This window comes from Microcebus murinus, chromosome 14 (genome assembly GCF_040939455.1).
Source record: "Microcebus murinus isolate Inina chromosome 14, M.murinus_Inina_mat1.0, whole genome shotgun sequence".
In the NCBI taxonomy this organism is placed as follows: domain Eukaryota; kingdom Metazoa; phylum Chordata; class Mammalia; order Primates; family Cheirogaleidae; genus Microcebus; species Microcebus murinus.
Genome location: NC_134117.1, coordinates 42,518,511 through 42,541,266, shown reverse-complemented (window position 1 = coordinate 42,541,266; position 22,756 = coordinate 42,518,511). Strand labels below are relative to the sequence as shown.

General features: G+C 42.8%; 1 long non-coding RNA gene and 1 pseudogene across 1 annotated transcript; one reads left to right on the top strand and one right to left on the bottom strand.

The window, feature by feature from the left end:
- Nucleotides 1-834: 834 nt before the first annotated feature.
- LOC105870357 (alpha-ketoglutarate dehydrogenase component 4 pseudogene) lies at nt 835-1,347 on the bottom strand (annotated as a pseudogene).
- A 10,345-nt stretch (nt 1,348-11,692) lies between these two features.
- LOC105870288 (uncharacterized) lies at nt 11,693-15,434 on the top strand. Its single transcript, XR_012922960.1, has 3 exons — nt 11,693-11,760; nt 14,037-14,063; nt 15,151-15,434. It is a non-coding gene; the product is annotated as an uncharacterized LOC105870288 (long non-coding RNA).
- The last annotated feature ends 7,322 nt before the right edge of the window (nt 15,435-22,756 follow it).

The window sequence follows — 22,756 nt, the reverse complement described above, 5'->3', positions numbered from 1 at the left end:
ATTTATGCCTATGCTGTACTCATTTTTTCCTGACAAATGCCTTTCAAGAATCCTCTGCTATGTTCATTTTGATTGCTTATTTTCCACTTTATACTCTGTTTTGAATATAGGTTACAAATAATCTTTTGTGTTATTTCCTTAGTCTTTTTTTTTTTTTGAGACAGAGACTTGCTCTTTTGCCTAGACTAGAATGCATGACTTAATCATAGCTCACTGCAACCTCAAACTATTGGGCTCAAGTGATCCTCCTGCCTCAGCCTCCCAGATAGCTGGGACTACAGGCATACCACCATGACCATCTAATTTTTTAAACTTTTGTAGAGATGGGGTCTCGCTATGTTTCTCAGGCTGGTGTCAAACTTCTGGCCTCAAGTGATCCATGCGCCTCAGCCTCCCAAAGTGCTAGGATTATAGACGTTAACCACTGTGCCTGGCCTCCTCAGTCTTAATACTTAGGCACCTGTTTTACCTTGGCTATATTTTTATCATTTAGAGTAGGATATACTTATTAAGCCAGTTATACTGGCTTATACAGTAAACTTGTGAATGAAAATATGTTAGAGAATTAAGAACAAGTAATGGAGTCATTATTTCACTGATCCTTATCCAATGTCAGGAAAATCATGTCCCTAAAACAGCAATTCTGCCTGATAAATTCCTTCCATGTCTAAACAGAAACAGCAAGAAAAGTGAACTTATGGGAAGCCTATTATACTTTACTAGACCTTGTGTGCTTTTAATAGTTCAACACTAGTAATATTTGATGATCAAGAGTAAATAGGCTAACATTTAAAAATGTATACTTTAATAAGTATAAAGTATATAAACAATTAGGTAAGCTTGTGGAGAAGCTGACCAAGATACATAAATTAGGAGATACAAGTGTCCTTCTAAATTTTCTATATCTCATTTTTTTACAGAATATTTATTAAAGTTGCTTAATATACAATTTCTCATTTTTCATTTTAGAAGTCATTTATTGTGAAGTAATTCTTCTGTCTGATGACAAACAGCAGCCACAGTGATTACTCTGGACCTCCACGTTGGATAAATTCAATTTCTTCTTGAGACACAAGTTTCCTTCTATATTTCTGAGGCAATGTTTTTATTATTTCTGCAGTATCTGGTGGACCCTGATACATCAGCAAATCTGGTGATTTACTTCCCTTAGAATGCTGGGAAATTGCAGAAGAGTGAGATGGTAACCTTGCTGATCTCAAAGCTTCTGATACATTGAGTTTAGGATTGTCTCTTCGGTCAGGAAATCTTATTAATGGAGTGTGTGGCTTGACTACCTGGACAACCCTGCTGGCAGACGCCATCTTGCTGCCCATCATGACCCCCGTGAAGGGCGAGCCTTGAGTTTTATAGAGGGTTTTTTCATGGGGAATAAGTGGGCCAGAACAGCTGTTTGTAATTAATTCTTTTGCAAACAACGAACTCCTGAGACCCCTGTCCCAGTCACATCCATGCTTCAGCTCTGGCGTTGCTCCTATCAGGAGAACTAGGGAGGGACAAACTGCATCTCTATCAGGAAGGGCGGGGAAAGGAATGCTGGCCGCAGCTGTCTGTTAGATTTACAAAGTCCAGGGACTCTCCAGACTCCTGGGGCTATTTGTTTCACAAGCCTGAGTTTTGCATTAAGCACATTCTGTCCCATACATACTTTTCGGGTTCCCACCTGGAACAAACCTAACAATACTATTATGGTGGAGTCCTATAATAATATGATTGGTAGTGTCAAAGGAAAAGAAGCCAAACTCTAAAATAATTTTAAAGAGGTATATTCTAAGTCAAATTTGAGCACCATGACCCGAAGCCACGCTCAAGAAGCCTTGAGCAAGTGGACTCGGTGTGGCTGGGTTACAGTTTGGTTTTATACATTTCAGGGAGACAGGGATTACAGGTAAAGTCATCAATCAATACGTAGGAGGCATACATTGGTTTAGCCCCAAAAGGTGGGCCATCTCTAAGTGGGTGGGTGTGGGGGGGCTTAGAGGTATGGGTGGGTTTAAAAACTCTTTGACTTGTAATTGGTTAAAGACACAAAGCTTTTGTCTAAAGGGTGGGAATGTTAAGTAAGTCTGTATATCAGGGACAAGCCACCAGACATATATTTGTTGAGTAAATTGAGGAACTGCAGGTTTGTCTTGTGTAGCCTTAGGCCTGTTAATGAGTTACAAAGGTTATCTCCAGGAAGGGAGGGGGGCATCATGAGGTATGACTGACCTCCCTCCTCCTGGCAGGCAATTTAGTTTTAGGATATCCCCTTGGCCAGGAGGGGGTCCATTCAGTCAGCCAGTGGAGGGCAAAGCCTTAAGATTTTATTTTAGTTCGAAGTAGGTAGGTATTGGGGAAGGAAACCATTCTATATATACTCTTATGATTAAACCTCGATTTTCTGTTGGGTCTCAGTGCTTGGTCTGTGACCATCAGAAAAGTTTCTTAACTCTTTTTTAAAAATACCCTTATGTGAGATAGGAAGGCTAGAGGGGGCTGGAGTGATCTAACTGCCCTTTCCTTAGGTCAGATAAGACTCTAGTGAAGTAATTTCCCTTAATGGCAGCCCTTTGTTATTGAGAATAGAATGTTTTGGGTTTATTTCAAAATGGTCACTTTTTCCCTCGGCATATTTCCGAAATGGTAATGACCCCCCACCACTTCCAGCTGCGAACAGGAAACTATTTTTCTCTGGATGGGGCTCCTGGAGGTAAAACTCATAAGTGTGAGGGCCCCAAGACTGAGTCGCCAAGGGGTTTTTACCTCTCCTGCTGGTCCACACTGAGCCCCCAGCAATCTGTCAATTAGTATTTAAATGTTCCTACCAGTTTATAGCTTCAGTGGATTCCATTATGGGTAAACTGTGATCCTCTGCGTTTGAATGTTTCTCCAGTTTTCAGAGGTTTGCCTTGTGGCATCAGTTCTCTACTGGACCTAAGAAGAGTTGTTGATTTTCAATTTGTTAACCTTTTTCTTGTTGGGAAAACTGGAGTGATGACGTCCAAGCTCTTTACGTGTTGAAGTTAAAACTGGAAGTCCAGTACGTTGATGCTTGAATCAACTTTCCTGGGATAAATATGTCTTGGTCGTGATTTATTATTATTAGTTTTTAGTCTTTCTGGATTAAATTTGCTAGTATTTTGCTAAGGGCTTCTGTGTTCATGATGAATATTGGTCTGTAGCTTTCTTGTAATGGACTTTTTTGTTTGTTTGTTTGTTTGGTTTTTTTGAGACAGAGTCTCACTCTTTTGCCCCGGCTAGAGTGCCGTGGTGTCAGCCTAGCTCACAGCAACCTCAATCTCCTGGGCTCAAGCCATCCTCCTGTGTCAGCCTCCCGAGTAGCTGGGACTACAGGCATGCGCCACCATGCCCGGCTAATTTTTTCTATATATTTTTAGTTGGCCCATGAATTTCTTTCTATTTTTAGTATGATAGGGAAAAAACCCATCCAAGGACTCTACTAATTGGATTCATGTGAAGCTAATCCTACTAATGATGGGGAAAAGCCCCTACCGGGGGCCCTGAGGCAAAATACATGTGAAAGCTTACGGCCGATCCTACTAATTAGATAATAGTTGATTGGTTGTGTAAATGTATAAGACTGGGGAAAAATAAGGAAGCGTTGCTCAGAGTTTAGTGGTATGCTCCTCTGAGCCTGTTGGTGTAATAAAAAAGCTGATTCTCCGACCCTCTGTGTGCCGCTCGGTTCTTTCCTGGCCTATCACTGGTTATTTGCCATAGCAAGTAGAGCCGGGGTCTTGCTCTTGTTCAGGCCAGTTTCGAACTCCTGACTTCGAGCTATCCTCCCACTTCTGCCTCCCAGAGTGCTAGGATTACAGGCGGGAGCCACTGTGCCTCGCCTATAATGGACTTTTAAGGTTTTGATAGTCAAGTTGGGATGCATTCCTTGCTTATCCTTTTCTGAAAGGGTTATGTAAGTTTGATTTTCCTTCTTTTTCTTCTTTTTTTTTTTTTTTTTTTTTGAGACAGGGTCTCACTCTGTTGCCGGGCTAGAGTGCAGTGGTGTCATCATAGCTCACTGCAACCTCAAACTCCTGGGTTCAAGCAAGGCCCCCCAAGTAGCAGGTACTACAGGCATGCACCACCATGCCTGGATAATTTTTCTATTTTTTGTACAGACAGGGTCTAGCTCTTGCTCAGGCTGGTCTCAAACTCCTGGCCTCAAGTAATTTTCCTACCTTTGCCTCCCAAATTCTTGGAATTACAGGTGTGAGCCACCGTAACTGGATCGTTTAGAGATTTTTGTCTAATACACTTGCACTCTTTCATCTCTGCCATCTCCACTAGAAGGTCATGCCCAGATTGCCCACTGGTCCCAGGAAAGATGAAATTATATGGTGCACCACCAACCTAAAGATACATGAGTGAGCTAGCCAAAGGACGGATGAGCCAGAAGTCTAGCCAAGGTTATCCACATGTAGCCTAGCACAGCAGAATCCCTTAAAGTGTGAAAAATACATGTTTTTTTATTGTATTAATATGTAATTAAGACTTTGTGGTGGTTTATTATACAGCAGTTTTGTGGCAATAGCCAACTGATAAAAGTAGTGTTCTGGGAAGTTAGAACAGGCTTTTCATAAATTCTGAGGAAACTAACCAATTGTAATTCTCAAGGCATGTGCAGTGTACAACTATCAAGTTTGTGCAGTTGAAAAGCAATGCCCCAACTCCCCATTTTTTTTTTTTTCTGTTGATTTACAGCTGGACTTGACATTCTACCATTTGGAGTAAGGCACTGCATTTCCTATAGTCTTCTACTAAATACAAATGCCCCATGAAAAGAGTAACATATAAAGCCATTATTTGCAGGTATTATACATCTATTTATCAGATAATGCAACTGAAAGGATTAGACTTGGGTCATGGGCAGATGTGTATGCCAGGAAAGGCTGGGCACAATGTGAAGAGGCAGGCAGAAGCTAAAGTGAATATTGCTGCTTCTTGTCTTGAGATTTACCCTGCTTTAGGGGGTAATTTAATGAATCAAATGATATTATATATAATTATATATATTTTATATTGTATAGTATGTAATAGTATGTAATTTTATGTTTTGTGATTTTATACAGATATATATCTTCTGGTGTAACTGTCATTTTATTTATAAGGAAACTGAGTTCTAATGACCTGTAAATGCTGTTATTAAGAAAAGAACCAAACCAACCACTGATGCACTTGGAAGTATGTTTGGGCAGCAGTTTAAATTTGAACACATTGGCTTTGCCACAAGACTGCTAGGATATGGCTGCAGTATAGATTTGGAATATTTATTTTTTGCTCACTGAATTTGCTCACTTCTGCTACTTTCTTGGACAATGACAGTGTTTTCTTTCTCAACTATTCAAGAACCTGTATGTGGGATGGTGTTTATTTCCTAGTTCAGATGAGAAATGATGTACCTAGTATGCTCTCGGCATGGGAGATGAGGTGCTCTGACTGGTCCTGCCTTACCTGATCAATCCGATGTCATGAGAACTGCTGTCTTCCTGGCCCGGGTCCACTGTCCTGGACTGCTGACATCTTTGGCCTAAGATCAGGTTAAGGATGGTCATTGTCTTTTTCTAGGCCCTTTTATGAAAGCATCTTGCAACCTCTCTGAGTAGAAGTAAATGACTGAGCTGAGTATAAAATAAGAATCATAAATCTTGACAAAATAGGTAGTTTTTTTCTCTCTCCAATAAATTCTGCTTTATTTTCTGTCTAGGATAATCTTGAGGGATAATTGGAATTGGTTTTTCAACCCTCAGCTAATGAGGTCCCTTCCCTTGAATAATAATTCATACCTCAGAGCAGTGGGGTCCAGGTCTGTGGTTCACTAATGGTTAAGCTCCATGAGTGTGACCTTGAGACTTTTACCCTGGTGGACAATTCACCTCCTTTTGAAGCGAAGATGTTGTAATATGACGACATTACATGAAAACATTTACTTTCTCATTTGAGTAGAGAGAGGGACTTAGTTTTTTTTTCATGAATAGACTAATTACAGGGTAGTGAGCCTGTAAAAATTCATGTGATATTAGAATAAGATGTAAGACTGAAGAACTTATTGTGTTTTTGTTCCATTTTTGTAACTTGTTTTGTTAAATTTAATGATCAAGAGTAATGTTCAGTAGTGTTACATAGGAAATATTTTTTTTTTTTTGCACAATTGGGGAATTTGTTTTCAGGTGGACTCCAACTGGAATGAGACTGCCCACTAAAGTACTGACATGCCAAAGAATACAAAAGTGGTGTTAAGTTTAAAGAACTGCTGCTTCAGACAGACAAACACATGTCACTCCTATACTAGCAAGTGAAGTAAGCAGGTCACATTTACAAGGCATAATAGGGGAAGAGAATGTATTTTTAGGCACTCTATTTAAAGATAAGATTTTATGTATTCATAGGTTCAAAGACTAAGAATTACATACAAAGGATTTATAATCTGAATCCCATTGCACTCAAAATTCTGGTAACCAGAGTTGATATTAATATAAACAGACTCTTTTACAGAACGATCTGTTTACAAGACTTAATTCTTCCTGGACGTGCTGTTATTATGGTCTTTATCACAGTAATTCAAAGCCCTTTTCCATCCACATAAGAAGCTACTAAGGCAAGCATGTAAAACCAACCGCAAGGGCATCTCTTCTGTTAAAACAATAGAAATGTTTTTTTAAGGTGAGAATATATTGAAAATCTTAAACACTTTCTCTTTACTGTTTATTTTTTTTTAAGCTGGTTTAAATCATCATTACAGTGTTCCAGATTCTCTGGAAAGAAGTGCCTTGCATGAAGTCATCTCGATAGCAGGGTCCATGCTGCATAAGCAATGACAGCCTGCCGGACGGCTCTCTTCTGGTAGAAGGCTGTTGCTGGCTTTTTCTAATCTCCATCATCTTCTACAGATTTCTCCTCCTCTGCATAAAAACAAAAACAAAAGCAAATTCTTACTATTTATTTTGTTGGCACTAATGCATTTTAAGTATGGTTTTGAATATGTTATTTACATATAGTTTTGTTAGGATGATTATCTTTGGGTCTTCATATCTGATAATCTAGATCTCTGGTTATCTTAGGTTATGCTTCTCTCTCTTTTCTTTTGTGGTAATCCTGCAAGTTGTGGCCAAAAATCATCAAAAAATGTTGTTTTCACACTATATTTTTCCCTTTTTGAATGCTGATTTCCACTGCAATTTCAGGGACAAAAATGATTCACTTTTCTTTGTATTTTAGAAAAATGATAAAATGGTCTGTCTTTACTTTGCCTGCTCAAATGTTCTCATACAAAATTTATCTTGTAGAAAGAGATAGATATTACTGCTATTTACCCTTAGGTAAAATTCAGAATATTTTTCATTATTTTGAGAGATAAGGGAAAGGAATAAAAAGAGTTATGTATATTGGTGGAATTCGAGATCATTATGAGCAATTGTTATCTGTATGTGAAGCCAACTGTCGCCTTCCCAAAGGCAACAGTTAAGCTTGTCTCATTTAACACCAATGAATCTATATTTTATACTATTTTATATGCAGATGTGTATCTGCACATGCACTTTATTTTAGAGTACAATTTTGATAATTTGTTCTTAGCATGCCCTCTTTTCCCAGAGCCATTTTTCTCTCTAGGAGACAGTTTTGCCCATGTAGGGGTCTTTTGAAAATACGAGGAATAACTTAAGGGAACAACTAATGGTGCTGCCTTAGCCAATATTTGACAAAAGGATATTTGACAAAAGGTTATAGAAACCCCACTGAAACAAAGTACCTACAGGTATTTCATTCAAATTGTGACTGAGGATTGCTGTGCCATCGGTTACCTAAGGTAGCTACTCTCCTTATGTCTCTCTCACCTGTTCTTGTACCACAGGGTTTCAAGTATCTGTCTCTTTATTTTGCTCTATTCTTTTCCTACAGATTAGTACCCTCTATTTACACATTTGTCTGCACCAAAATGGCAAGGTCAGTCAAAGTCCACTTGGCCCTTTAGTTTGGTTACATTCTACCCACTGAGTAGAGTTGGGATGGCTCTTAATTTAAAGTCGTGAAGTATTTTGATTGGGTTCTGGCTAGACAACAGATTGCCTGGCCTTGGATCAAGTGTCCACTATTAATCCAATAAATCATGGCAATACTGTGGATAGTGTGTGCACTTGAGACTGTTTCTTACAAGGTTGTGGGCAGGGCAGGCACATTTACAGGCTGAAAGAAATAATAGGAACTACCGCAAGGGAGTAAGTGGTTTTGAGAAGACTGAGTTTTTGACAGACCGCAAATCATCCTTCTAGTTTAATCCATAAATAAAGTTGGTGGCATGCATTAAGAAACATACCTCATCATATCTTTCATCAGGTTTGGCTCTCTGACATTTTGTTTTATTAAAAGCAGTTGTTTAGGATACTCCTTGCCTTCTTCCAGTTCTTTGTTTTTGACACAGAGTCTTGCTTTGTTGCCCAGGCTAGAGTGAGTGTCCTAGTGTCAGCCTAGCTCACAACAACCTCAAACTCCTGGGTTCAAGCGATCCTCCTGCCTCAGCCTCCTGAGTAGCTGAGACTATAGGTACAAGCCACCATGCCTGGCTAATTTTTTGTTTCCGTTTTTAGTTGACGGACTAATTTTTTCTATTTTTAGTAGAGACGGGGTCTCACTCTTACTCAGGCTGGTCTCGAACTCCTGACCTCAAGCGATCCTCCTGCTTTGGCCTCCCAGACTGCTAGGATTAGAGGCGTGAGCCACCGTGCCCAGTCCTTTCTCTAGTTCTGTTGCCAGTTTTATTTCTGCCAGGCTTCTGGTCCTCACATTTTTCTCTACTATGTAATAGATAACACTGTAGCTCCTTAGGCTGGAATCTGATCTGTTGACTTTCCTGGACCCTTGGCATCTCCCAGCTCTGCTCCCTGTTTCCTCTTCTAGTGTCTCACGGGAGTTATCCAGGGGCAACTCAGGTTTTCAGACCCAAACGTTAGTACTAGATTACTTGGTGACCATTTGGGCCCCTTTGAGGCATTGTGTGAAAGTTTATTTTACTTATGTGAGTCTCCAATTTCTTTCTAAGAAGAGTAGTTGGGAAGTTTTTCCTGGCAAAGAAATTACTTTCCTCTAACTTTGTTGGTTATGTCTAAAAAGCAGGAGATTTATTATTTTCAGGAACAAGAATGAAAACTAAATTAGCACTCAGACAGGTAGGAAGCAAATGGGACCATTATGCTGAGAAATCTAGGTCAGAAAAGTCATCTTGTTGGAAGGGCGTCTTAACCTACAGCACATCTTTTCAGGCTAAATATATTAGTTAATTGCACTTATAAATTCCTCATGTTCCAACTTTTGACATTTGATCTTGGCTACCTTTGAGGACTGTATGAGACTCTTGTTTGAGGTACAGAGAAACCACTTACTTCAAAATTATGTTGCAGGCTTCTTGACGGATTCACCATTAGTCTTTCTATCCAATGAGGGATTAATAATGAATCTGAGTCTCTTAATGGCAATATCAAGGTGCTGGTGCTCTGTCTCTCTCACCCAAGATCTATGCCCTGACACGGATATTGTGTCACATCCTAATCCCAGCACACTGAACAGTTATTCAGTTTGTACAGAAGCGAGAATGAATCACTTCATCAGCCTTCAAAGTCAGTTACAAGCAGAATTGCTCATGGAAGCTTCAGCCTTCATCCATTCTGCATAAAATGGTTTAAATTGGACTTCCAGGGCAAAGTTTGGGGACTGACATAAGCAATGAGGAGGTGTCCTCTACAATCCTCGGGTTGTCTTTTTCTGCCTGTGCTCAAAAACTTGGCTAGAGCAAAGTGAGTCAGGCATGAGCAGGAACACATGGTCAAGTTGCTGTGTCACATCTGGAGAGCCCTGTGACCCCTCTGGGTCTCTATTTCCTCAGTAACATGTGAGCGCTGGGTGGGATTCAGGATTCCAGCTCTGGTGGTGGTGCGCTGCCTGGGTGTGTTGTGAGTGGTTGGGAAGTGTGTTGCAAGTAATTTGTTACAAATTACGTTGAAAATAGGTTTGGGAAATGATTTTGTTGTTTAAGAGCGAATTCAAGCTTGTTCCTACAATATTGACCCTCTCAATTGCTTTCATGAAAGTATGCTTTCATGAGTAAAAGATTAGAGAGAGATTTTGCTTCCTGGGGCTGCTGTAACAAAGTGCCACAGACTGGGTAGCTTAAAGCAACAGAAATTTGTTCTCTCACAGTTTTGGAGGCTAGAAGTCCAAAATCAAGATATTGGCGGGGTCGTGACCCCTCTGAAGCCTCTAGGTTGTGGCTCGGTGAATCATGAATCCTAAATAATAAAAGCAACATCAACAGGGAGGGAGGGACTGCCAGACACTTGAGAGCGACAAGTCAATATATTCGCTTTTATGGAGACATGGATGCCCCTTGAGAAATCAGTAAAATCTTTCGGGTAGTTGAGGACATGGTCTCCCCTGACTTCCAGAGTGTCCTTTGAGAGTCCTTCATGTGGCCTTGGAGGCCTGAATCCCACAGAGCTGTTAGGTAATGACTCAAATGACCCCAGAAAACGGGGCATAGCCCCTCGTCAAGTTTTCCGGACAGGGCGTTTCCTGTACGAAGCGCTTCAATGCTAGGAGCTCCCACTTTCAATAGTTTTTGTTCTGAATTTAATATCTAATACGGCAGAATGAATGGATTTCCCTTCTGCTTGTGCTTAGAGGAGATAGTGAACTGCATTTGAACCTCCTTAAGAAGGATGGAGGAGATTACTCAGTTTTATTTAAAATGCTCAACCAAGTTCAGTGCAGACTTCTGGTCGAGGGCTGCGGTGGGGCGGTCGTTGGCGGGCGCGGGAGCCCAGGAGCCCAGGCCTGGGTCTCTCCCAAGACCAGGCCGAGTCCTGCCTGCCACGGAAACCAGAGCACCTGCCACTGGGAACTGCGGCTCTGAGGTCCTGACCCGTTTTCTCTCGCCCGGGGCCCTTTCTCTGCCCAGACTTGACCTTGACCGCCCGGCCACTCCGGGGCGGCCCCCGCCGGCCGCCGACCGTTGAGCGTTGGTGGCCCCAGCCCGGCCCCACGATGCCGCCCCGCCCCTCGCCGGCCGCTGCCCCTGCGCCTGGGCGACCGCGCCGGTCACCGGTCCGGCCCCTCGGCCAACGGCCCCTCACAGATCACCAGCGACCTGTACATCAGCAACGGGGCGGCCGCGGGCCGGGAGCGCTCGCTGTTCAGTATCCAGATCGCCGCGACAGGCGCCGTCCGCTCCGCGGAGCCGGGGATCGCCTTGTACCAGGACATCCAGGGCGCGCAGGGGCCTGCGGCGCCCGTGCGCTCCTGCCGCAGCGCCTCGGGGACTTGTTTGGCCCCATTGCTGAACACATCCCCCGGGGGGAGATGAGGCAGGGCGGCACGCCATCGTCCCACCTTGGGGAGCACCGGCCGCCGCCCCGCAGGACGCCCCGGGGCCCCGTCGTCCAGCGACAGCGGTTGGGAGCCCATCCACTGCGAGCTCCAGGTGTTTGACAAGGCGCTCTCGGCGCGCCGGCCCTCCGAGAGGTGCAACCCCCGACGTGGATGAGGAGGAGGCCCGTCGGGGAGGCGGAGGTCCGTCTACGAGGAGTTCCGTTTGATGGGAGGCCAAGTGTGCAGTGTCCCGTCCGGCCAGCCGCTGCCGCTGCCCGCGGGGGCACAGGGGCGGGTCTGCCGTTGAGCCCACGCCGGGATCTAAACTGCAACGTTCTACTTTCGCCCACACAGAAGATCAGGGGATGTCTTCTATGAGGGCAGGTAAAAAAGGAGAGGGACCGAAGTTCTTGAGCTTGAAATCCACATATCTTTGACAAATAAAACCCACTAACTATAAGATGATGAAAATAAGTTTCCTACCCAGAGAGTGCCAGGTTGTGACTGCCAGGGCCTGGCCAGAGAGGTGGCACAGGGGGTGGCCCCCTCAAATGTCCTTGGCACCAGCACTCGAGGCATGTGGCAGGCCCGAAATTCCTGCCTCACTTGCCCAGGCCGTCTACTCAGGACCGAGGGAGCCACATCCCACCTTATTCTGTGGAAGCCAAAGCCAGAGCCTTGGGCATCCTGGCACCTCCTGTATCCCTTACAGTATTAGCCAATGTCCTGGGTAAGTGGCCTTTATTAAATGGTGCTCCAGGAGCCCTTGGAGCCTCAGGGCACCTCATGCCACCATATTAAGATAGCTTGTTTTTCTTTTTGAGACAGAGTCTTGCTTTGTTGCCCCGGCTAGAGTGCCATGGCATCAGCCGAGCTCACAACAACCTCAAACTCCTGGGCTCAATTGATCCTCCTGCTGAAGCCTCCCGAGTAGCTGGGACGACAGGTTCACACCACCACACCTGGCTAATTTTTTCTATTTTTTTTTTTTTTTTTTTTTTTTTTTTTTTTTTTTTTGAGACAGAGTCTCGCTTTCTTGCCTAGGCTAGAGTGAGTGCCGTGGCGTCAGCCTAGCTCACAGCAACCTCAAACTCCTGGGCTCAAGCGATCCTCCTGCCTCAGCCTCCCGAGTAGCTGGGACTACAGGCACAAGCCACCATGCCCGGCTGATTTTTATATGTATATATTAGTTGGCCAATTAATTTCTTTCTATTTTTATGGTAGAGACGGGGTCTCGCTCAGGCTGGTTTTGAACTCCTGACCTTGAGCAATCCGCCCGCCTCGGCCTCCCAGAGTGCTAGGATTACAGGCGTGAGCCACCGCGCCCGGCCTTTTTCTATTTTTAATAAAGATGGGGTCTCACGCTTGCCCAGGCTGCTCTCGACCACCTGAGCTCAAGCGATCCTCCCACCTTGGCCTCCCAGAGTGCTAAGATTACAGTTGTGAGTCCCTGTGCCTGGCCATAAGATAGCTTTTGAAGAAAGCACTCCACTATATAACATTAAAAAAAGATTTTTGTGTGTGTGCTGTTCCAGGTGGTAAGGTCTCAAGGTGTCTGTGGCTGCCTCCCACCAGCCTTTGAGGAGGGGTGGCATTAGTCTCTTTCTCTGGGACGTGTACTAAGAGAGCAGGCCTGAAGTTAGTCCTTAGGGAGCCTCATACAGGCCTTAGCTTAGTTTCTTTTACATTCACTTGATGAAGGATATTTAGGTTGTTTTCATTTTTTGGAGATTGTGAATAAAGCTGCTATTCATATAAAAATCATATTAAAACAAAGGTAATATACACAAGTTGGAGTTGTGGGCTGAGACCCAGCTCTGTCACCTCTGGTACCTCCACTCCATGTGACTGGGGGCCTCTCAGAGGCTCAGTTCCCTCACCTGTCAAAGCAATGACAGCCCTTCTCTTACAGGGTTGTTGTGAGGATTCAACGATCATTAGCAGTGTGCCTGGTACATGGCACAAGCTTAAAGGGCAGCTCTTGTTATTAATGATACTCTTGGGCTCTGCTGGTCCCAGAGCAGCACACTCGTCCTCATAACAGCACTTTCTCCATCTGTGCACAGCCCTTTATTGTTTACAAAGTGCTCTTCAAAAAAATACATTCTGTAGGAGTGGAAAAAAACAAAAAAACAGTTGAAAATATTTTTTTTTCAGACCTTTTGTCAGGGAGGGCTGGATTTCACAGCCTTTGAGAGTTCCCATTGTGTTTAATCCATGTGTATCCAAGGGTTGTAAAGCAGGGAACACAATGCCAGCACCCCCTCAAAATGCCTTGTTTAGAATTAATACCTTTAGAGCCAGCACCCTGGGCTGGCTAACCACCAGGATTCACAGGGACATTTGCCCAAGGGAAGAATGAGTTGGCGTCAGCAGTAGGCCCTGGAATTGGGATAGTTCACACTCCTCGAGTGCCTGTGGACACGGTTTGGGACCAGCTAGTCTAATCTGGAGGTCTGCAGACAAACAATATATTAGACAAACAAACGCACAAAGGCTCCAATTGATGCAAAGCTGTGAGTCCAGAGCCCAGTGGCGGCTGCATGCACTTTCTCTCCAAACATACCCACTTCCACAAAGGGAGTGCCCAGGGAAACAATTTGGGAGGAAAAAAAGGAATAAAATAAACACTGTTCTAGACTGATCTTCTTGTTTTACAGGTGGAAAAGCAGGCTGAGAGAGTACCGGTATGGCAGAGCCACCCAAAGCAGTTTTTCTGGCAGAAACCCAGATAAAAAATTTCTTTTAAAGTACTCTTTTAAAGAATTGTTTGAGTGTGTATGAGTGTGCATGTATTTGTATGTGCAAGCATACACATACACACATGCATACACATATGTACATGTAAGGCTATATTTATTTATTTCATTGTCAAATACCATAAGCTTAACTTTTTTAGATATACAGCCCTATGAATTTTGACACATGTATGGTTTTATGTAACCACCACCACCATCTGAACACAGGGCCTTAGCTTGGCAGTTCCATCACCCTGAAATACTCCCTCAGGCTTCTCCTTTGTAGTCAAGCCCTCACCTCCTCCCCCACAACCTCTGACAAACACTGATCTGTTCTCTATCCCTGTGGATCTGCCTTTTCCAAGGTGTCACATAAGTGTCACAATGCACGATGTGACCTTTATACCTTTACCTGGGTATAAATCTTTGAGGTTCATCCATGTTGCTGCTTTGTTGGTGTTCCATTTTATGGACATACTACAGTTTGTTTTACATTCATCTGATGAAGCATATTTAGATTGTTTATGCTTTTTGGTAATTATGAATAAAGCTGCTATAAATATAAAAGTCATATTAAAACAAAGGTAACATATACTCAAAACTCATCACTTCCTTATTATTTACTACATTTTACCAGCATCTGTGCTCTGGAGGTTACTTACATATATTGTACGTGTATGGTAGAAATGCTGTATATTAATATAATGGTATGTTACTAAGCATTTCTTCCTCAACCCCCAGTGCAGTCCCATTGATGGTAGTGAAGCTGCCTTTTTCACAAATCAATAACAGGATGCAAGGAAAGAACTGTAGTAAGGGCCTAGCTAAATTAATACACAGGCCTACCTAAAAATAATGATAGTAATTAGTAACTATCCCCCTGCTTGCTTATCTATAATGGCCACTCCAGAGCCACGCAGCTGGTGGTCATAGAGATTCTTCTCCCCATAGCTGGTGTTCATAAAGATTCTTAACTTTCTCCATAGATGACATCACCTTTTCGAAACCTAAAGATACTTATTAAGCTATCTTTCAGGTCCCGAATTCCAGTGGATGGATTGACTTACCCAATGGACCAGCGGCCCATACCAAGAAACCTACTCAGCTGGAATTGTGACCCCAGGGACTGAAACAACACAAGAAGTTGATTTCTACACCCCTATAATTTTGCCCTAATTGACAAACCCAATTGTCTAATCCCTTGCCTGTCAAACTACCCTTAAAAAAACCCCGTCTCCCAAGTTCTTGGGGAGATGGATTTGAGAAATTTCTCCCCTCATTCCACTTAGTGCTATGTGGAATAAAGACTCTCTGCTGTAATTTCTGCTGACTCAGTGTATTGGCTTCCTCTTGGGCAACGGGCATATCAGCCTGGTTGGGTGGCAACAGTTTGAAATCAACCATGATGGAAGTATTTACACCATGGAAATTGACAGGTGCTATACATTAGGGCCCACCCCCTTCCACTATAGCAGGTTATTAAACATTTCTCAGTACGCTACTGATCTTGTTAACGATGACAGTATGTACTAGAAACTTCAGAACAAAAAGCCAGTAAATGTACCTTATGACTATAGATGCCATGTATCCTGGATGTTTAATGTTAGCTATGATTTCAGTGAGCAGTTTATTAAAAATGCATAATTAAACGTGATTTACAATTTATAACTTACATATAACTGTATCTATTACTAAATTCACAAGTCAACAAAACTTTTGCCAGTCCACATAGCCTCACTTTTGTTTTTGAAAATAATGTCATTGAACCTTAGAGGATCACATAAATATTTGCAAGAGTGCAAAATTGATATTCTGTAAACACTTGTAAACCTTTTAATTGGGTCAGTTCGGGATAAAATGGCAAAGACACTCTGTGAAGCTTGGAAGTGGCCAGGCTTTTAACTTGCTGTGATCTGATGAAATATTTTAGTTTTATCTGCTCTCTTCTTTTTTCCTTGTTATGTACTGGCACCGCAGGCATTAGCTGGAAATGAGTTAAAAGGCCCCAGAACCAGTGATTCTGCAGCCACCAAGCTATTAGAATAGAATTTATTATCTGGAGGTGTTTGCATATGGATGCAGCCCTCCTACCTATTCATTTCCATTTTAACCTAAGAGGTATGTGGGAAGCTTGTTAATACCCTTAAAGAGTTTGATCCCTCTGCCTAGGTGGCTTCTGATTCAGGGATAAATACTTAAAAAATCCAGAAAAGGGAAATCATAAATAAAAGCAAATATGACACAGGAGAATTTTACTTCTAAAACGTATCAGAAACTGTATCTTTAGGCAGTGCCAAAAAACAAATTCAGAGTTTGTAAGGAGAGACAATTACAACTGGGGAAGGAGGACTATTGCAATAGGCAGAAAGGAACTATTGCACTAGGAGAGTGCTATCACCATAATATCTACAAGTCTCAAAGGCTGGGCAGAAAGAGCTTTTCTTTCGTAGAGTGGAGTAAGCAAGGCTAGAAAGAACCAGATGTGGGGAGTGGCATCAGCAGGTCCTGTGATTGGACAATTGAGCAGAAAAAAATGTCTCTCTTTTTTGATCAAGTGATACTCAGGAGGGGTTATTTGGGGGATTTTGTTTGTCATTCTGATGCCTATTTAAGCTTCCAATACTTGATTAAGCTCGAAGGTGGGCCAAAGTTCAGGGGCTGGTGAAAGGAGAGACTTCTCTAAAGTTTGGTCAAGTTAGTGGGTATTTTGTCCAGGTCGGTTAGTTGGGACAAACTGTTTAAACAATCATTTATAAGACAAAGAATGGGGATTTGGAAGGTCTGTGTCTGGCTTTGTCATAGGTAGACAAGGAGGTCATTGCCAAGCTGAAATAACTGAAAAAATCAGAATCCAATTTTAAGAGTTTATTCAAGCAAAAAACTGGGAATGGCCATTTGGGAGGCACAAACTCCAGAGAAATGAAGCCAGTGTTCTGAAGTTAAAAGTCAAGCTGTTGCTTATATAGGCAGAAAACAAATTTAACAGGATTATGACATTTTCTATACATGGCTGGTTTATGAGTTACAATAATTTAATTAGTTAGTCTGTTATTTTTTTCCATGTGGGGTGTTTTCATTTCCTTCCCAATGTAAAAGAGTATATTTAGCATTCCATCTTAACATTTTTAATTTTTATTTGTTTTTTTATTTTTTTGAGACAGAGTCTCACTCCGTTGCATGGGCTAGAGTGCCGTGGCATGAGCCTAGCTCACAGCAACCTCAAACTCCTGGGCGCAAGCAATCCTTCTGCCTCAGCCTCCCGAATGGCTGGGACTACAGGCACGCGCCACCATGCCTGGCTAATTTTTTCTCTATATATTTTTAGTTGGCCAATTAATTTCTTTCTATTTTTAGTAGAGATGGGGTCTCACTCTTGCTCTGGCTGGTTCGAACTCCTGACCTTGAGTGATCCTCCTGCCTTGGCCTTCCAGAGTGCTAGGATTATAGACGTGAGCCACTGCCCCCGGCCAATATTTTTTATTTTTTTGAGACAAAGTTTCACTCTGTTACCCTGGCTACAGTGCCGTGGCATCAGCCTAGCTCACTGCAACCTCAAACTCCCGGGCTCAAGCGATCCTCCTGCCTCAGGCTCCCAAGTAGCTGGGAATACAGGTGCACACCACCATGCCCAGCTAAGTTTTTTCTATTTTTAGTAGAGACTAGGGTCTCGCTCTTGCTCAGCCTGGTCTTGAACTCCTGAGCTCAAGCAATCCTCCCGCTTTGGCCTCCCAGAGTGCTAGGATTACAGGCGTGAGCCACTGCACATTCCATCTTAAGACAATGTGATGGCCATGAAGTCTTTTTGTGAGAAAGGTAAGAGGGAAATTAATCTATAATGAAGGTCAACAATGAAGAGGGACAGGTCTTCTGTGGTGCCCTTCAGCCATTTATAACATTTTACAAAACAATCCAGGTGAAGAGGAAGCCTTAATCTATAACCAGAGAAACAAAAGTTATAACTTTTAGGTTATAGCTGCCTGTCACATGACTTGGGCCCCATAGGCACAGTTTTTTTTTTTTTTCAAGTTTTAAAAATTCTTCCCCCTAGTCCATGTGCTGGACACTCAAAGCTCCCCCTTTACCCCTAGCTGGAATCCTCCAATCCTGTACAAGAACTTGCATCCTAACATTTAGTTCAGAACCTCCGGTTACCCATACCTGTCTAAATTTAGGGGACACACTCCTTCGAACAAATTAGAAAGTGGTGTCACTTCTTCCAGGCGCTTGCTATTCACATGTTGGGAGACCATCACCATAACATACAACACTCAATGTCTAGGATTTTCATGTGTCTTCCAGAAAGATGCCAAACTCCTGGGCAGTGCACAACTGGGACAACTGTACTCAGCAGCCCTGGGGCTCATCTAAAGGCAAAGGGTTTGTCTTTTTTTTTTTTTTTTTTTTTTAATATAGCCTCCAGGATCTCTCTAAGAATCAATTTCAGTATCCCAAAAGCAACCCTGCCTCCTTATTGGTTTCATTCTTCAAGAGCTCCCTAATTAACTTAGAATAAAAGTGAAAGTCCTCAGGGCAGAGTACAAGTCCCTGCCTGGTGTGATACTTCCACAGATCTCTACAGCCTCATTACTCCCTACTGTCCCCCATGTTGGCTCAGTGCCAACCATACCATCCTTTTTGCTTCAAGACTGCCTGCCTCCGGGGTGGTACAGCTACTGTTCCCTCTCCCTGGAGGTCTTTTCTATCTAGTGGGTGGTTCCTTCTCATTTTTTACCTTGGAAAGCCTTCCCATCCGTTGTAAATCTCATCCCCCCAGGGGATGTTATTCATCTTACCCCATTTTCATTTCTCCCTAGCTCAGCATAGGGAGAAGTCCTATACTTGCCAATCTGACGGAAGAAACCATGTCATATATGCACGGGTCCAACGTGGAAATGAAGATCACAGGGCAAAGATAGGCCATGCCAAACTTTCCTGAAAGATGCTACCTGCACAAGCTCTCTAGCCAAGTTATCCCAACTTTGGTCACTGGAGGAAGAGCTCCGGGCAGGCAACGGTTCCACCTGGGGCTGTCCTGTGACTTGGGAGTTTGAATGAATGAGATTTTGGAGACTAAGCTCTGAGCATATTTGTGTATTCTCTCTCTGTCTCTCTTTCTCTCTCTCTCTCTCTCTCTCTCTCTCTCTCTCTCTCTCACACACACACACACACACACACACACACACACACACACACACACTAAAGTTTCTGGTCTCTTTCTGTTCTTTCTTGCTTGGAGAATTCTGGGAAAGGAAGAAGGGATGGGGGAACCTGGGTCCAGGGAATTCCAAATCCTCACTCTTTTCTGGTGGGAGGTCAAGAGTTCTCAGAGCATCCCCCATGGAGTTCCAGGAGAAGAGGCTGAGAGCAGGGGTGTTGCTTGGCAACCAGAAGAGGAAGGGTGCAAGGGGCACCTTGGCCCAGGACCACTACCCCTTGGGGAAGGATCCCTGAGGTGGGATGAGCAGCAATGGGGAGCTGTGTCAGGTCATCTGATCCCAGCCCACCCTTCCATGGGCACACAGGCCTAAGGAACGGAAGAGAGGATATGCCACTGGGAACCTCGACTGAATCTCAAGCAGCTCTCTGGGCCTCAGTTTCTCCATCTGTCAAATGGGTGTATTGAACTCTATGATAAGAGGACTGGGTTTGTTGAAGGAAAGGGGGAGGCAAACCCCCAAAGGGAAGTAGGGGCAGTGTGGGTGCCCCTGAGCCGTCCCCTCAGCCTCCAGGGTTTGGGCACCCGTGGGCACATGTGCATAGCCACATTTCTTTTAAGGCTCAAAATAATTTAGAGTTCTAACAGCTTAGATTTTGTTTTTTTAACAGCTTAGAATTTGAATTACTTGTTTTCCCAACTTCCCAATGGAGAACAGAAACTTACATACCATCCTGAGGTTACAGAAAGAATAGCGGTATGAATAGGGGCAAAATAGGTTATGGGAGGGGGAGAAGGGAAAGACTGGCTAGCAAAGATGGTCTTGTTATGTAAGATGAAACCTCACAGGTAGCAGCCTCAGAGAGAATAGATGGTGAAAGTTTCTTTTAGACCTTTAGTGGTGTCAGACTCTCAGTTAATCTTTCCTAGATAGAGATAAAACCTGGCCACATCAATGTAGATTTTGCCATAGATAAATATCTCTTCCTCAAAAGACAGCTTTTTAAATCTATTCTTGTATTTCTAGCCCTTCTCATTTGATTTCTCAATTATATCAAGGAAATATATTTTGGGGTGAAATACTTTGATTTCCTTCCTGGTGATGGTGGGATTTCTTGACTATCTGTGTTTTTCAGGACCTCGGGGCCCAGGTAAAGTTTAATATATTCAGCAGCGAGTGCAGTTCATGCTATATTTTACATTAGATTTCTCTTCTATGGAAGACCAGAATATGCTATGTCCAAATATGAAAGATTGTTGAGCTGAAGACATTTAAGGAAAACCAGATTTATGAAAGCTCTCTGCCTTCCCTCTATTTGCCTAAAAACAGAACACTGATTTACAAAGGTATCCTCTCCCCTCTTCCACCAGGAGAACAAAGGTTAACCTCTGAAGACAACTTTGGACCTTATTAGTCTGGAGATTGTACCAGAAGAATCTACATTAACAAGCTTTACTAACTAGCCTTTCTCTGCCATTTATTTTCATTTTCCCAAGTTGCTGTCCTTAGAGACTGAGAAACAAAAATAAAATCCCAAGCCTTTCAACCAACTGAAAGATCCCCTCTTGGCCAAAGGGAAACCCAGAGAAACCTTGAAAACTGAAATCCTGGCCATGGTGGGATAGCGGATTAGACACGCCTTGTTATACCCCCTCCCTCACTAACTGCCAGTAGGTTCTCCTCCCTAAGGCTTAAACAGAACTAGCCCTTTAGAGAGACTTGTTCCATTGCGTATTTCAACCAACCCTTTTGGTGGTTTTGACACAACAACTGACCAGCAGGAAGGCCTGATAAGAGACCACTGACCGCAGAGTCATTCTGGCCAGTCCACGGAGGATACACAGTGAGAGTTTTCATGTCCTCTCCTTCACTTCTTGGTGTCAGAGGGCTGAAAACTCCATCCTCAGATCATGCTAATGCCACCTTTTGAACATGGGTCTCATGAAGGGGCATGAAGCTCAACTGCACATATGTGTGTTTCTCCTTTCATAATTATTCATGACTCCTTCTGTAGATTATTAAATGTGTATATTTGGCCACCCCTCTCAGCATAAATTCCTATTCCCTTCAGTCTTCACTGGAATTGCTTGCTGTTTGCTTCTGGCCAGAGGTGATGCTTCCCGGACTGCAAGACGGCCAGCCTGCAACTCTTTATGAGAAATAAAACTCTCTTTTCCAAATTTATAAACCTCATCATTCTTCAATTGCCAAGACTCAAAGTCCTTGTCCTTTGTGTCTTGTCAATTTTCTAACAATTCATTGTTTTTTATTGAAAATGCTATATAAGCAGGAATTTAAATCTACCTCTTAGAGAACTACTCATATTTATGTTAATAAACTTCTCTTTCTTTTGTTAATCTGCCTTTTGTAACAGGGGTACATTCCAGCTAAGAATTTTGGGGATTATTTTTCCACTATAGTTCTGAACTGTGGGCTCCAATGCTGTGCTCTTATTTTGGAAGTTATACTGCAAGTGCACCCCAAGGGCCACTAGGGCTGTCATGCTGGGCTAGCTAAAGGGAAGCCATTTTGCTTCCAGTGTGCTTTCATCTTGTTCTGTCTTAAAAGTTTCAAACTAACTTGTTGCTTGCTTACACAAGTGCTGGACACAAGATTACAAAACGACCTTGAGGAAAATAGATCGAGAGTCTGGAGTAGGCTAATCACAGACTGTTGATAACAAGATCCACCAGATGACTTCTTGTTTGCCAATAACCGTTGAACAAATCATGATGACTTGCACAAAGCTTGCTTTCTGCCACCAACCCCCGTACCCCTTCCATTTGTAATTTGCTCAGTAAGCAGAGGAGGTCAGATGGTCTTTGAGACAATAGTCTACCATCTCCTCAGGCTGCCAGCACTTGAATAAACCACCTTTTCTTCACCAACAATTATCTCTCATGTTTGGTTCTCAGGTGGCAGGCAGCTGAACCTGTGTTCGGCAATAATATCAGATATTTTTATTTGGTTTTGTTTTATATTTCTCTTTCATTAAAAAAGTGCCTTCTGGAATTCTTTGGTGGGTGGAAATGAAAATTTTGCATAGGCCAGAGCTTGTAACCTCTGTTGCTATCACAAAGAACCTGTGTTGCCCTATAATACAAAGTCCTCAATGCTACTTACAAGGTGTGAGATGTCAACCAAATATTTTTGAAATTGTTAACTGCTATAATTCAGACTTTGAAATAACCGCACAGTGCTCTGAAACCTAGATTAAGTTACTTTCTGAAGCTAGCACAGAATTAACCTTCCTTTCCTTCATTATCTTGATTTTTTCCTCTCTTCTCTTCTCTTTCCTATCAGTATTATCATTTTAAGCACTGTAGACAAATTATCTTCTCCATAGAGTTAATGTATACAGATTGCCTGTTATTTTCAATTAGCACTGAAATGATATAAAGCATAACTTAATATTGTTTGATTCAGAAAGCACTTGAGAATCTTTTTTGTGTCATTAGAACTATAATCATGAATCTATCATACATG